Source organism: Molothrus aeneus, chromosome 3 (genome assembly GCF_037042795.1).
Source record: "Molothrus aeneus isolate 106 chromosome 3, BPBGC_Maene_1.0, whole genome shotgun sequence".
Classification (NCBI taxonomy): domain Eukaryota; kingdom Metazoa; phylum Chordata; class Aves; order Passeriformes; family Icteridae; genus Molothrus; species Molothrus aeneus.
The window spans coordinates 16,366,549-16,382,529 of record NC_089648.1 but is presented as its reverse complement, the minus strand read 5'-3'; the positions used below and the strand labels follow the sequence as shown (position 1 = coordinate 16,382,529).

General features: G+C 48.5%; 1 long non-coding RNA gene across 1 annotated transcript; it reads right to left on the bottom strand.

Annotated features, from left to right (window-relative positions):
- Nucleotides 1–12,044: 12,044 nt before the first annotated feature.
- On the bottom strand, nt 12,045–15,900 carry LOC136555216 (uncharacterized). The gene is made up of 4 exons (XR_010783442.1): nt 15,685–15,900; nt 15,199–15,311; nt 13,312–13,447; nt 12,045–12,673 (listed from the first exon to the last, which is right to left on the bottom strand). It is a non-coding gene; the product is annotated as an uncharacterized lncRNA (long non-coding RNA).
- Nucleotides 15,901–15,981: the final 81 nt, after the last annotated feature.

Genomic DNA, 15,981 nt, shown 5'->3' with positions numbered 1-15,981 from the left:
TTCCCTGTCTCCCCTCGCAGCAACCAGCGATGAAAGGCACACTCAGCAGTAGGGGCCATCAATGCCAGGATTGTAATGCAGCTTTCCCTCCCTTCCCGAGGTCTGTCTGCAGCCTTCCCGGCACAGAGCTGCCTTTTCAGCAGCCCCCGCTATTTCTGGTGCTTTTTAACCATCTCCTCATGGGACCGGCCTGGCTTCAAAACCCCGCAGCCAGAGCCTCTCCAGGAGAGCAAAATGGGAGTGCTGGATTGACCTGGAAGATGTGGAAAGCTGTGCATGAAGAATTACAAGCCATTCATTACCTTATTACATGCTTGAAAAAAGGTACAGAGAAGCCCAGCTAGCTGCAGCTCCACCCAAAACATGTGTGGGAAAGGTTTAATGGGAGCCATGAATGCCAAACTCCTCCCATGCCAGCACCCCTCCTTCCCAGCCCCGTTTTTCTAGCAACAAGCATTGCTGCCTTGCCTAGTGTTTAGCTCTGAAGCATCCAATGCCCCCACAAAGGCTGTTATGAGCCTAATTTATATTTGCTGTTTGTGCTGGAGCATTAATTTGCCTGGCAACCATGGATATTTTTCCCATGCTGGTTTACTATTATTTATGTACATTCACAGTGGCAACTCTGCTTTGTACAGGGTTTCTTGGAGAAGAGATTTGCTTGGTTTTCCTCCATGCTGGCTCCTCCATGGCAGCTCAGCTGGGTGCTGATGCACTTGTGGGACCAAATGCGGAGGTTCACCTAAGCCAGGGAGAAAAATGCCTCTATTCCCACTTTGCTTTTGCTCCACCTTGGCACTTGCAGATGGCTGGTTCCAAAGCACATTGAAAGAACCCTGTGGCAGATCCAGTCTGCCTTTCTCTCTAGGTACCTGCCCAAAAGCACCAGGGATCTCTTCTCTATGCAAAACACTCTACTCAGACATCCCTTTTCCCATCACAGAGCTAGAAGAGGTGCTGGGAATGGTTTGGGATAGGGGGGTGGCTTGGCCAAAACTGTTGTAGCACTGGTACAATATGACTACAGAGATGATAATTTGGGAATATCCCCGACTACCTTTGCAGTGTGAGTTAGTATATGCTGCTGTGAAAACAGCCTGTGGGTCCAGAGTAGAGGTTTTGGACTTTTCCTCTTGGGATTTTGGGTCCAGACTGGGTTGATGGAGTGGTTCCTCCTGCAAAGACATTTCCTTTTCAAGGGGAACTGACAGCTTGCATCTCCTTGCCTTGGGAAACATGAAGCTGCAGAATATTTCTGGGGGCCAAGTGGCAAAGAGCAAGTTGTAAGCACATCCATTCCTTAGCCCCCAGGCACATCCCAGCTACCTTGGAGGAAGGTCACCAGGCAAGCTGAGGGCTGGGATGCTTTGAAGGGCTGTGCTGAAGTCATGAGTGATCCACACCCCGTGCTGCTGACGTGACCACAGCAGAACTGCAGGATTCACAACAGTGGAAGATACAGCCCTGATAATTGAAATTCTGTTCTCGTGTTCTCTGCTTGCCAACTCACACATTGCTGGATGTCTCTGGGTCTGGTTCAGTTGGAGTCTCCACCTGAGCCCTCCTAAGCTTCAGAGGAGCTGGATCACAAAGAAGCAGCTGGGTCCTTACTTTAGAAGAAACCCTGGATCAGGCTCTAAGCACTTAATATATGGGAGAATTTAGACACACTGCTGATCATAAAGCAGAGAGGCAGAGAGCTGAGCTGAGGTCCAGCTTGCTAGGAACAGCATTCCTGCAAAGGTACAGCTCACCTGGAAGTGCTCCCTGAGCTGCTCATGGTCCAAAATGATCCTCTTGCATCTGGGACAAGGAGGGGATTCAGGACTCTTGTCCTCCTAGCTGGTTCAAAGGAAATAGAGAGAGAAGAGGCATCGCAGCTGAAAAAAATGAAGCTAACTGGGGGAAACAGAAGGAGGGAGAGGGAAAAACATCATGGCAGAAGACAGTGGCTAGGGAAAAATTAGGTTTACAGTGGGAAATATCTGCAGATAGAAGTCATAGGAAGAAAAGTGAGGGATGAATATGAGAAAATAAGAAACCACAGGTCACCAAAGTGATTGCAGGAAGGTCTGTAAATGTGCTTCTGTTGTGTTGGCTTCTGTGTTGGGAGATGATCCAAAAATGTTCCAAGATCCAACTGTGCTTACCCTTGGGTCTACTCTGACTCTCTCTCCCAGAACAGCATTTCTTCTGGACCAAATATTTGGGCAGGTGAGGGTAACATGAATGTTTCAGGACATGAAGAAATCTTTGCATCTTTTTATTTGTTTTAGTTTGAGATTGTTAAGTCCCGTAAACATGTGTTTTTATTTACATTGAAAAATGCTCATACACATACCTAATTGTATTATTTATATACAAGCATCTCTACTCCCCATGCAGGTTTGCTTCTCAGCTCTTCATCCTGCTTAACCATATTTTTTCCTTTGAGTGCCCTGACAGCAATAAAGCTCTATGGAGTCTCCCTCTGCTTATGGAGAGAATGAGGCTGATCCCATCCCTCCACTAACCCACTGGGTGTGGGGCTAGCACTGTGCTATCCCACAGCTCATATCTGTTCCCCAGCAAAACCTCCCACTGCAGGAGAAAAGTCCTTCCTAAGATCTCTAATCTGCTGTTGAGCAAAAGTGGCCACAGAGTTTCCCTTTGCCCGAAGCACTGGTGCTGGAAAGGGCAGGACACCTGGTGTGAAGGAATTGGAGCCCCAGTTTCCCCAGCCATTCCACAGGGTCCAGGTCCCCGATACTGCCAGCTGGGCATACTGGTTTGGCTGGATTTTCATGTTCCTTTACCTATCACAGGTTACTTCTGAGCAGCACAGGACAGGGCTGATCTACCCTGGGAAGTGAGTGGGAGGGAATGCAGTGTTTTGGCTCCTCTGTCTAAGCTCCTGTGCCACCCCAGTGCTGGTACCCAGGACCTGGAGGTGCCTAGGGTGAGTAGAGGTGTCATTCCCACGTGTTCAGAGACCCAAACTCCCTCCTTCCCTCCCTCCCTCCTGCCCCACAGGCTCAGCGAGGCTGGGATGGGATGGTGCACACTTGCCAGCAAAACACTTTTCCTGCATTATTTTACTGGCAGGGAAATGTAAACCTTTGGCTGCACTTCTTTGCTGACTCAAAACTGTGATAGATGATGCTGTAATCCAAATGTCACCGGAGCTGTGACCTTACATCAGGTGACTGGGGTCGCGGGTCTCATGACTTCTGTCATATTTTTGGAGCTGTGCTTAGCCCAGGGATAAGGCTTCCCTTGCAGCTTCCTTTCTCTGCAAAGACCATGGTGTGTGCAGTCCTCTGCCCTGGGACACACCACTGGCAGCTTCTGGGAGATTCTGAGGCGTGAGGAAGGGGCAGCTCTTGGGCTGCTGGGGATGGTGGGATCCTCTCTGTTTGAAGAGGGCTCGTCCCTCTTAAAAAGCCAAGCACTGGCACCTTGTGCCCAAATGGTCACTTCCAGGCCACAAGTGCATGCCTGGCACTTTGGCATCAAATGTTGTTCTGTGGACAATGTATTGCTTTGAGTCATTTGAAAACACTACAGAAAGATCCTTTCCTTTCTCAGTACAACTAATACAGAAAAGTGAGCTCTTCTTTTCAGGTTTGTATCCAGTTCAAAATAATACGTCTGAAGTTTAGGGAGTGTTCAGTGATGGAAGTTTGTCAGAGCCCACACTGAGGGGAGTTTTACTGGCTTGTTAAGGTTAAGGCACCCCTGGAGGCACTTGCAAATGGACTCAGCAACATTTTTATTCTGCTTTTATTGAATCGATATCAGCCAGCTCTTCAGGTAGTTGCCTGAATATATTTTGTTTTGTTTTTATTTGTTGTGAAAGACCTGACTCTCTTTGACCAGAAAGATGCTTTCATTTCACCTGAGGGCAGATGAGACCTTTGAGAGCTCCATCAGCCTCATCTACTGGTGGTCTGTGATGTGTGCCAGTCCCTCCAAATGCGTATAGAGATCCCATTTGCTTTAAGAGCATTTTACATCCTCCCGGGGTATTTTAAGGCTGGGTCAGTGTAAAGTGGCTTTTGTATTAAGGAGTATCAGGCCCAGGGATTTTGTAACTCCACTTACTGCAATTCTCATAATCAGCTTGAAGTCTCTAATTAGCTGCATTAATGACTCAGCCCTGCAGACAACTCTTGAAGGTGAAGGGTGACATGCTGGAGCTGCTCTCTTATCTGGGAAAGGCTGAGATGTATTGTGTCTTTTTTTAAAAGGAGAGTTGAGCAGCCAAGAAATTCACCCTTTCCCCAGGTTTCATTAAAGGCATTAAAAGCCATTTGATATGTTCAAAAGCCATATCCACCTCTTTTCTGCTCAGATCAGGTGTCCTTCCAGATTAGCTTTAAAAGATACAATTGCCCATCATTTGAGCTTCCTGGAGGCCACTGGTTACATCATCATTTCAGATCCATCAGGTGAGGCCCAGGTTTGTTCAGGATCGTGGTTTTCCCAGGGAATTGTGGCACCTGGAGTGTAGTGGGTGATATGCCTGGCTGGATCCAGCTCCAGGCTGGTAGATGGAGCAGGAGCTTGGGAGAAGAAATGAGTCCATTCTGCACAAATTTAATTAAAGCCTGACAAGAGAATGGAGGAAGTTCTTGACAAAAGGGACGATGGAATTTGAAAGGAAAGCTGCTTTGCTGGCTCTCGTTGAGTGAATATCTGCTGGAGTTTCTTGGGTCCCCATAAATGGCTATAATTTGCTTTTCAACAGCTTCTACTAATGGTTTTGCAGAAGTATCTCATTAAAGTTTATGGGAGCTTCTAATCTTCCAGGACTCTAAAAAATGCAGAAGTTGCTCTGTGCCTTCACATTAATTGGTGAGCTGATCTCATCAAACTTCCATCTCCGGAAAAAAGTCCTGTGCTTATTTCCTGACAAGCTGTCGTGTTTCCAGCTCGGTGGCTTTGTGTCCTCTCTCCACAGACAGCCAGATGAAATCCACTGTCCCACGGGGCTGCAACCAACACATGGTAGGGGGGACCCAAGAAGCTACAGCCTGATCCTGGAGGTGTCATTCACTTGAGAATTCAGGATTTTAATGCCTGTTGCAGGGTTCTCTGCTGCTGGGCCAGTAAAAAATCATCTGTAGCAGCAAGGGTGCTGCTGTGCCCAGCCCTGCAGCGCAGGCATTGCAGCTTTGGGCTGGCAGCACTGTGTGGAGCGTGTGGGGCTGTGCAGGGCTGCTGGGGGGTGGTGGGGGCTGCAGCCCCTTTCTGCCCATAAATCCTGGCTGTGATAACTGCATTCCTCATGGGAAGCCCCTGAAAGAGGGACCCTGGGCAAGCAGGGGCAGGGGGTGGTGCTCCCACAGCCCTGCAGGCTGCCTTAACCAGCTCTTGCTTTGCCATGCCAGCTTTTGGGATGTCTATCCCTCAGGGATGAGCTCTCCAAAGGGCCTGGCAGGTGGATTCTTTGCATGCTGGGGGACCGCAGCACCCCACTGCATTCCCGAGGGGCTGGAGCCATCTGGGGGCAGGGAGAGGTGGCTGTGACGAGGGAGGGTGGTGGCTCTGCAGCTGGAGGCAGGGTTGGGTGATGCCATGCAGCTGCTGGAGCACAGCCACCTCAGCACTGACACTGGGACAGAGGGCAAGGAGGACAGCTGGCACCTGGGCTGGGCAGGGCAGGGCTGCCACGAGCTGAGGACCAGCCCCTTGAGCTCCAGGCTCAGCAGGAACAGCAACAAGCAAAAATGCCACGTCCCCTGGAGATGTCGTACCTGCCAGCTTAACCTCTAACACGGCTGCTTGACTTTCTGGTCTTGATTTTTACAGCCTATTTCCCTTTGCAAAAAAAAAAAAAAAAAAAAAAAGTGGTTTTTTTTTTTGTTTTAAACTTTCTTCTCAGCCCCAAACTTCCCAAAGGGGCAGAATGACAAACCCTGTCTCAAAGCCCAATGTGGCCATATAGAACCCTATAGGGGCCCATATATATCCCTATAGGGGCCATAGGGACCCCAAGCACCGATAGGGGCTCTATAGGGGACCCCAGGAACCTATAGGGGCCCATATAAAATCCCTGTAGGGGCCATATAGATCCCCATAGGGGCCATAGGGACCCCAGGGCCCTATAGGGGCCATATAAAATCCCTATAGGGGCTATACAGATCCCGGGGCTCTACAGGGGCCCCCAGGGCTCAATAGGTGTCCATATAGATCTGTATAGGGGCCATATGGAGCCTTGGGGCTGCACAGAGGCTATAGGGGCCCCTAGGGCCCTATAGGGGTCCATATAGACCTATAGGGGCTATACAGACCCCAGGGTGGATGAGAGCTGCCAAAGCTCGGGCTAGCTTGGTCACTTTATACATCTAGCTGTATATACACATACACACAGAGCATTTCCAGCTGCCACCTGGCCCAGCACTGGGTCAAATCCATGTGGCTGACAAAGCCAACAGCATCGTCCCCTCACACACCGGAACGCTGGCCATCACAGTAAATCGACTTGTTCCTTGCCTTATTTGAGGCTTCCAGCTGGCAACACTGCAGCTCCCTCGGCGTGCCCTTCCTAACAAATCGTTTCCCAAAGTTTTCTGCTGGAAGCTGCAGGATTTGGCTCCTCGGTGGTGTTTGTGTTGAGTGGGAGCCCCCTGCTCGGGCCGGCTCCTCGCACCCGCGATGCGGTGGTGCCGGCTCCGCGCGGCCCAGCCTGGCAGCGTGTGAGGGCATTTCCCACAGCTCCGGACAAAGCTGGGGAGCCTGCCTGTGCTGCGGGGCTAGCTCCCCGTCAGTACAGCCAGACTCCGGGGAAAGCCTCTTCACTCAAGCAGAGAACTTTTATTGCCTTTGATAAGCTTGTAAAACATTTCTGGCTGCTTCTGGATTTCTCCGGCAAAGACATGTAGCAGAAGATTAAACTTGCTCGTGTTTTACCCCAGAGCTTAAGAAAACTAGGGAAAAAAAAATTAAAAAAGGGGGAAAGTGCTCTTGAATAGGTCAGGTGTGGTTTAGCTGTGGAGAAAAGCCTGACTTTGAAGCAGCCACCTTCATACAGAATCACAGATTGGAAAAGGTCATTGAGTCCCTAAGGTCATTGAGATATTAGATATTTTTTGGAGGAATTGGATCAGGACCCATTTGCAGAATGGGAAATGCTGTTGGCTTTCAGGAGTTGTTGATGGGGCAAAATGCAGCTCTTGGAGCACATGGAAATATGCTCCTGGTAATAAGCACAGCCCAAGGCAGTGGAGGCACCCCAGGTCTCCTGTGCCTCAGTAGCTGTGGCTCTTTCTGCTTCTGGAATGAGGCTGTTTGCTCCGGCTCCTCACTGGCCTCATCTTGTCATTCAGAGATCCGGTTTCCTGTCCTGACCTCTATTTTTGAGGTGTTGAGCAATGATCCTTAGGAATCATTCTCTGTGCTTCGCTTGACAAGGGCTTTTTGGGTGAGGACCTTCAGGGCTCATCATATGCCAACCCCAGTCAAAACTTTATCAGGGTTGAAAATTTTAGGACACCTCCTCTGTGAAAATGTACCCAGGACAGAAGGGTCTGGCTTTATATCTGTGATGTTTCACCCTTCATGGCTGCACTCAAAGCACAGTTTCACTGTATGGGCTGCACTTTCAATAAGCACGTCCTTGGAAATGGATAAAACATTAAACATGTTTCACAGTTAACAGATTTATCATCCAACATTCAAAGAACAGTATTGGGGCAAACTTCAACCCCCTCCACCCCAAGCTTGGTTGGAAAGGATGGGAGCTGATAGTGCCCCAGGAGGATTTGTCCTGCCACCAGCAAAGCCTGAAGAGCTGTGAAGTCATCCAAAAGCATCCAAGATTCTGACTTTGCCATCAAAAAGGGATTTTGGTGGCAGTATCATGGAATCCTAGAATATTTGGCATTGGAAGGGACCTTAAAGTTCCAAACCACCCCCCCACTGGGCAGGGACACTGATGTGCAGTGGTGTGGACACAAGAAATAAATTGTTTTCTGATGTTTCATCTGGCTTCTCCATGACTATTTAGTAGCACGAAGAAAACATTTTAGCAGGGGTTCCAGCTGAAGTCTTTTGTCTCTCTAACTAAGGAAGGGAAACAAATATGGCCTTAAATAAAAGGATTTACTATGTGGGAGAAACTGTGAAAAAGGTCGTTTCACAGAGATGGACGTGGGAAGTCCAGTGTGGAGCAGGCAAGAACTAAAGGGATGAAATCCACTCATTTCCATTGGAGAAGGGGTAAAAAAGCAGGGCAGGCTTTGTGGGGAGTCACTGTCCTACCACAAAAGTCCTTGAGAACATTTCCAAGAGGCTCCTGGCAGTGGATGACTTGGCTAGAAGATGGAAGAGGTGAAAAACATGTCCATTTGTGGCAATAAATACATCATCTTTCCCTTTCTATTGTAAACTGTATTTTCAGAGAATGCTCCCAAAATGAGCAAGTCTAAAATTAAACCAAAGTGAAGGCAACGAGTTATAGATGACAACTCTATGTTTTGAAATCGGTTAGCAGCTGGCACTCCCTGATTTAAGACTCCCTCTAACCATGAGCACCTGAAGGGACATGGGGGGCTCAACAGGACCACAGGTTCTTTGCAGTTTTGTCCCAGGGGCAGGACAGCTCCATGGAGCCACGGCACCAGGCTTGAGGCCATCCTGAATTTGGTCCAGCAAGAGCCTGCCAAATCCCGCGAGGACCCCTCATCCCTGCTCCATGAAATGGCTGCAGCATGGCCTCGGGAAGGCTCTCATACCATGAGTTGTGTCTGGGAGAAGCAGCTGTGGAGAGCATTCAGCTGTTGGGAAGCCCCGCGTCACCGATGGAGTTGTGGGATGCAGCAGCTTCAGTTGTGGCTTTCCATTGGATCTTCCCAATCCTGCCACCACAGCCTGCAGCCCACCAACACAAAGCAAAGCAGTGAGTCCCATTTGATCCTGCTGGCCCCCTCAGCAGCAGCACTGAGGATGTTGTGCAGGGGAAAACCGGGAGGTCAGCACTGGCTCTTTGGGCTGCTCCACCCTCAGGGTGTTTGGCAGCACCACCATCATGGGATAGGCTTCTGCCAGCTGAACTACAGGCCCAGAAAAGATCTGGCGGCCTTGAGAGTTTTTTATATGCTTGAAAACAGGTGATGTTTTGTTCCTTACTCCAGCAGTGGTGCATATAATCCTCCATGTGACAGGGAAGGAGGCTGGTGCTCTGCTACTAAGGGCCGCAATAATTGCAAGAAATAAAACAGAAATTAATTTATTTTATGCCTTTCAGGGGGAGAAAAAGGATCACGTGGACACACTGGGGTTGGTCTTCTGCTTGGTTTTGCAGCATTGCAGGACTAGGACTTGGCTGAAGAGCACCATTCCCTATCTGGGACAAACTGTTCTGCTGTTGCACACAGGCTTGTGAGCACAGGTTTAATTTTCCCTCAGAAACCAACTGGTTGGGTAACTGTTCAAGAAAAAATATTCAGAAATGTGGTGAATAGGAAAAAAAAAAAGTCATCTCTCTGGAGGGGACATTGGTGGGAAGAGAGTTTTGCAAAGCTGGGGCTGCTGCAGAAGCCTGGGCATGATCCCAGCACATGGGAGGGAAGGGCTACTGAACAAACAGAGCATTGAATGATGCCAGTAGGTCTTTCCTGTGCATTTCTGCTCCTTGTTTGCCTCAGGGATTCCTCTGTGTGTGTTAATAAACTCAGTAGCAGTTAGAAGGAAGCTTAGATTTTGTTTCATTCTTGTTTTATTCTCTTTGATAGCACATGGTTAATACAGAATTCCAGGTGGAAGAAGTAGATATAGAGGTAGTTGTTAAGTAAGTATGCAGCCAAATTATTATTTGTGATATGTGGGGATAGGAGACAGACATTTTTAGTACAGATAAATTTGCTGTTCTAATTTGTGGATAAATTACCTTATAACCCTTATAACTAAGGGTTAACCCTTCTCTTTCACCTTAAGCCTCTGCTGCTGTTCAGTTCCATGAGAATATTACATATTTTCCTTCTCATCCAGATTCTAATGTTACCTTAAATTAATCTTGCTTTAAAACTTACTATTAAATTTCAAAATTAAAACCAAAATTCTCTGCATCTTGTTGTATGAAGCATAAACTAGTGCATTTAGGTATGTGTCTTTTAACTGCCTGAAGATATTCCCTGTTTTTATAATCTGAGACTTTGTATTAGGACGTGTCAGTAGTTTAAATTTCTCCCACATGATCAAGAACAGGAGCTATCCAGAGAGGATAACCAGAAATTTCAGCCCTAGAAAGGGTCCATCAGGAACCTCACCAAGCCCAGCAAAGGCAAATGCCAGAGCAGATGCAGGGTTGGAGGCAGGCTCTTCTCAGAGGTTATACAAGGGGCAGTGGGCACAAGGTGGAAGAAGAGAAATTTCAGTTTGATACCAGGAAAAAAAGTGGTTTCCGTGAGAGTGATCCAACAATGGAGCCCAACGAGGCTGTGGAATATCTGTCCTGGGATATGAAAACCTTGGCCCTAAGCAACCTGATCCAGCAGGAGTTGGAGGAGGGGCCTCCAGAGCTCCAGAGCTCCTTCCTGGCGTCTGTTTTTTTGCAGATCTATGACTCATTAGGAAAACCCCATGGTCTATTGGTAGAGAAACCTGAAAAATTACAGTAACTCTTTTAGTCTTGCTCTTAACTCACCTGTTTGGTGCTTTTCATAGCCAGGTTCACCATGCCCCAGTGCATGTCCTTTCTTTCTGCATGTCCAACATTTAAGACCCAATAACTGGCTGGTCAAACACCTCTTCATGCTCTGCTTGGCCAAGTGGAGTGACCTGGAAACCATCTCTCTCCCCTTGACTCCAGCTGCCAGGCAGGCACCAAAATCCTACTGAGCTGTTTCACCAAATCCACAGGAGGAGCCACCAGCAGTGTTAGTCCCTAATCCTCTGGGCTAGGAAGCTTTGGTGTCACCAACCCCAGCCAGCCTCGGCGGGGCAGCGAGGGAGGCTTATCACCCAGTGGCTGAGCCCCATCCCTTGCAGACCTCCAGGCCAGGCCCTCAGCACCAGCACGCCAAGGTCCACCACCATGGTCCCAGCTGCAGGGAACCTGCCTGACCATGGGTGCAAACCTTGAGAGGTGGATGAGCCAGGCTTGGTACTGCTAGGCTCTCCCTGCCTGGGATTGCTGGGTGGGCACACAGAAATCCAGTTGTGGTCACTGGGTCTGAACTAGGTCCTGGATCCAGCCCTGGGAGTGCAGAGGAGGAAGGGGAAGGCTCTCAGCCCACTGCAGGCGTAATGAGCCGTTTTTCTCCCATGTCTCCAGCACTTGGCTTCCAGCCCCGAAAGGAAGAGCACTGTGCCAAGAATTTCCACGGCTGTGTCCAACAGAGCAAGCTGACACCTGATTTGCCGTTAATTATAGCGGTGGGAATAGGTCCAGGGGCAAATGTGAAGGGGTGACAACGGGGTGGCGATAAGGACAAGACTCATCTGTCCTTCGTCATAAGGGCTTGTCAGGAGGGTTTTGTTTTCCGTGAAAAACCAGTAGGAAGACTTCCAGCATGCAGAGAAGCAGCTGGCAGGACAGGACCTATAGGAACCCTGCCTTCCTCTCGGGCTGTCTTCCCCCCAGCACCTCAGAGCAGAGGGGGCTGCGTTGTTCCCAAACCCCCTCCCAGCCCCTCAGCGTGGTTTGCGTGCCGGCATGCCACCAGATGCCAGCCACCACAAAATTCCTGCAAGAAGAGAGGTAAAAATAGACCCTGTATTATTCCAGACCTTTTGTCCAGCCTATCTGTGGGCGAAATAATCCCCATTCCCTTGTGAGGCCTGAGCAGCTCCAGCCATTCCCAGCACAACCAAACTCCCTCCAAACCAGGATACCTGTCCTTGCAGCCTCTGTTCTGTTCCTCTTTGGATAAGTTACTACTCAAGAGTGCTGCTGCTCCAAGGGGGAGCACCCAAAACCTGTAGATAGTCCCTCCTGAGGTTGTTAACAGGAGATTTTTAGGTGCAACCAGGCTTTTGTGATTCAGTGGCTTTCAGCTGTTGCCCCAAAGGTGTGCTGTGTGTCCTTGCTTCAAGTGTGGAAAAGAGACAAAGACATAGAATTAAAAATATTCTCTTATTTTAATTTAATTTAATATTTTATTTTGTTCCAACATTGAACCATGTGGAGTTGAACAATGGCTGTGTGAGCACAGCATGGGCAGGGAGAACCCTGTTTCTTAAACTAAGCTAAACTAAAATGAAATGAAATGTGGATTTTTATAATTTTTTAAACATTTGGGAAGGATTTCAGAAGGCAGTCACAGGTTTCTGCACCTCATGTTGAAGCCCTGGGGTATCACAGCCCGTTGCCACAGGGATATTTTTTAATGATGCACTTTGAAACCTTTTATCTGTTTGGTGCTATTAAACTCGTTAATGCTTCACGTCCTGCCCAGTCGATGCCCGAGCATGGACTGTTTGAACTCGGCTGCTCCCCAGCCCTTAGAGATTATTGGAAGGGGAAGAGGGAGTGGGAGCGATGGTGATGAGCCTCACTTGTTTGGGAAATACTGCAAATGGGTGTTGGTCAGGAAACAGAGCTCTGGAGCAACCGGGAATGTGTGGGGCAGCAGCTGCACTCGCTGGACAAACAGGAGCCGGAAGAGCTCAGGTGCAGCCGTGGCCGTGTGCCCCACCCAAGGGGCCCAGGGATGGCCTTTCACTGCTCTGCTGCCATTCACTCACTGTCCTGTTCGGCCAAAATTCAGATTTAAAAAAGAAAAAATGAAAAGAAAAATTACAACATATAACTATATATATTATACGGGTTTTATAGACTGTGCAAATACATACATCCGTAATATAAATGTATATAGATAAAATATATATAAATCTTTAAGTAATAAATATTTACATTATATACACACACACACATCCTTGGGGATCTGTGTGTATCATGTCTACTTTGCTGGATGCCTGAATGCACCTGGAATAATATGTTATAATATAAATTCCTGAATTTATATTGTAGATAAAGTAGTAAATATGTATTTATATAATACAGAAAAATGTATCATATGCGTATAATACACATAAGATGTAGAAATCATATATACATATTACTACATATATGCATATCACTACATATATATTTATTATTGCATATATACATGTTGCAATATTATATCTTGTATATTTTGTATTATGTATTGATATCATATGTATATTATACATACATCTCTATTTATAGTATCTATTACTATTAAATATATATAATTTAGAAAGAAATGGCCATAAAGCAGCTGTGTTACCATTTATATTTTTTGGACAACAACAATAACAAAGATTTTTCTATTCTTCCCTGTCAGTAAATTAAAATGTTCACACCTTGGCTTTCCAGCTGCCTCCCAGCCATATTTCCTGGGCATTTGCACTGTCTTTTCCCCATAAACACACAGATTTCTTTTATCTGTTGATCCTTCTCAGCTCAAACAAGTCAGTTCATTGGCAATAAATGAGGCGGCTGAAAAACAAAGGAGAGAGGGAATATAAATATCCTCAGTGGGAAACTTAGTAAGGAGAGCTAAGGAAGAAATAAATGAGTGAGATAAAAGGGTGATGATGGGTCTTCAGAAGGGCTTTTCCACCTCCCCTTATCACCACCCACCTGCAAGCCAGGAATGAGCCCATCCAAAAGCCAACTCTCCCAGCCAAAACCTGCCAGTGCTGAGCCAAAACTGGGATGGGGAGAAGGGCTGCAGTAAGACAGGGGACAAGACCAGTACTTTTGGCAGCATCTTGCACTGGTGTAAACTTCTCAGTTGATGAGACCAAAAGAAATCACTACTGCTGTATTTATTTTATTTACGAGGCATATTTACAAGGCAGTTTATTTATGAGACATAAAACCAGGCAGTGCTTTGGGTTCGGTGCCTCTGTCCTGCTGTTCCTTTGTGATGCAGCCCCGGGTTCCTGGAAGATGCTGAACCCCCTGGCTGAGATGGTGACATCAGGCACTGGGGGAGCAAAAGGTTCTTTGTCATTTGGGGCATTTAGACCTCTCTTTGGCGTTCCTGTGTCCTCTTAAGCCAGAATGTTGGTGCAGGTGGATAGGCTGCCAGGACACTGCTCCCTGAGCATCCATGGCTGCTGTTGCAGGAGCAGCAGCACCAGGAACTGCATGAGCAGCTTGCCTGTGTGATGTGAGATAAAACACTCCTGAGTTTAATCCAGCTCAAGAGCTTCACCAAACTTTGCTGGTTTTGGACAGATTGGTTCTGGTTACCTCCTTAGTGACACTGACTGACACCACCAGTGCTCAGTCTTGCCTGTTCCCTTCCTTCCATAAAATGCAGTGAAGGAGGGAGTGTTTTCCCCTGGTTCCACTGCAGTGAGACAGGTTACTGGAATTAGTTTTATTGCTGGCAGATAAAAAGTTATCTCTGCTTATTACCCTGAAAGTCATGCCTGCAATTTTCCTTTCAAAGGACAGCTGTACAAGAGTTGACGCAGTCCTATCCAGAAATTATCTAGGTTGTGTTTGGCTTGCAGGTGTTGCATGTGGCATCATAGGAAGAGAGAGGCAGGTTTAAATTAAAGCATTTCAATTAACAGTGGAAGGACAGGAGTGGGGCTGATCTTGCATTTAAGATAACTCCCATCAATGTTTAGAGAAAAGGATCAGGATTTTGCTGAAGTTCTGGAGTGAATCCAGGACTTTTTCCCTGGTGGACCCAGGGCATAAAGAGGAGGATCTTCCCTGATGTCAAGAAGGCAGCATGCAGTGAGCCCTGTACTGTCTGGTGGTACAAAATAAATAGGGATGCTCCCAGGTCCAGTGGATTGGGATGCAAAATTCACACGGTCTTTGCATTTTTGGTTTTCTTAAAAGCCAAAGAACAGGCAGATGCAGAGGTGAGCCATCCCACCCCCAAATGGACTGGCTCATCCTGGTGGTTACCTGGTTTATCCCAGAGAACTTACAGGGAGCTTGAGCCAGGAGGGATGAAGATGAAAACCGCCCTGCCCATCACAGGCAAGGCTGCACCCATCCACCTCTTGAGGATGGAATTCAGCAGCACCCTGCCAATTCCCACAGCCCTCTCCTCATGGCAACAGGGCACTGTCTGTTTGACTGGCCTGCAGTTTGACTCTCTGTGGGTGTAGGGATTCAGTGATGCATTACATATGATTTATATACAAGCATGTGTTGCAAGGCCATATAGAACTGATTTAAAAGCAAAAGAGAAAGTAAAAACCAGGGTGGTGATTTACCTGCAGGGATCTGGGGGGTATTTACGGCAGGCAGGGTCACTAGGGTTTCTACCATGACTGGTAGAAACCATCACCCCAGCACACAGGGAAGCCCCAGCACTGCTGGGATGTGTCTGCAGGCAAAAATAGGGAAAATAGCTGACAAAGAGAGAAATCACAGCCCAGCTGAGGCTTGGCCTCGGGCACCTGCGTGCTTCCCAGGGCCCCGGCACCTCCCCAGACCCGAATGTGGCCATGAACCCGGGGTGGAAAGCCATGGGTGGAGATGCTTTAACTCACGTACACTCCACAAATCAGAAATACTTAACAGAATCACAGAATCAGTCAGGTTGGGAAAGACCTCTGGGATCACCGAATCCAACCTATGACCGAGCACCGGGTCAGTCAGACCGTGGCACCGAGTGCCACCTCCAGGTGACTCCACCGCCTCCCCGGGCAGCCCATGCCAATGTCAAACCACCCTGTCTGGGAAGAAATTCCTCTTACTGGCCAGCCTAAACCTCCTGTGGCGCAGCTCGAGGCCACGTCCTCTCCCAGGCGGACAGCGGCAGGATGAGAAGAGACCGAGTCCCACCGGGCTACAGCCCGGAGCTGTGGGGCGAGGAGGCCGCCCCGAGCCCCCTTTCAGCGGCAGCAGCACGCACGCCCGGCCGCCGCTCCCGCCCCGCTTCCCGCGGCCGCCGCTCGGGGCCGGGGGGCGGCTCCCGGGCCCCGCCCACTTCCGGCGACGGCGGCGGCGGCGGCGGCAGCGGCGCGCGCGAGGGGCCCGCCGGGATGGGCGCG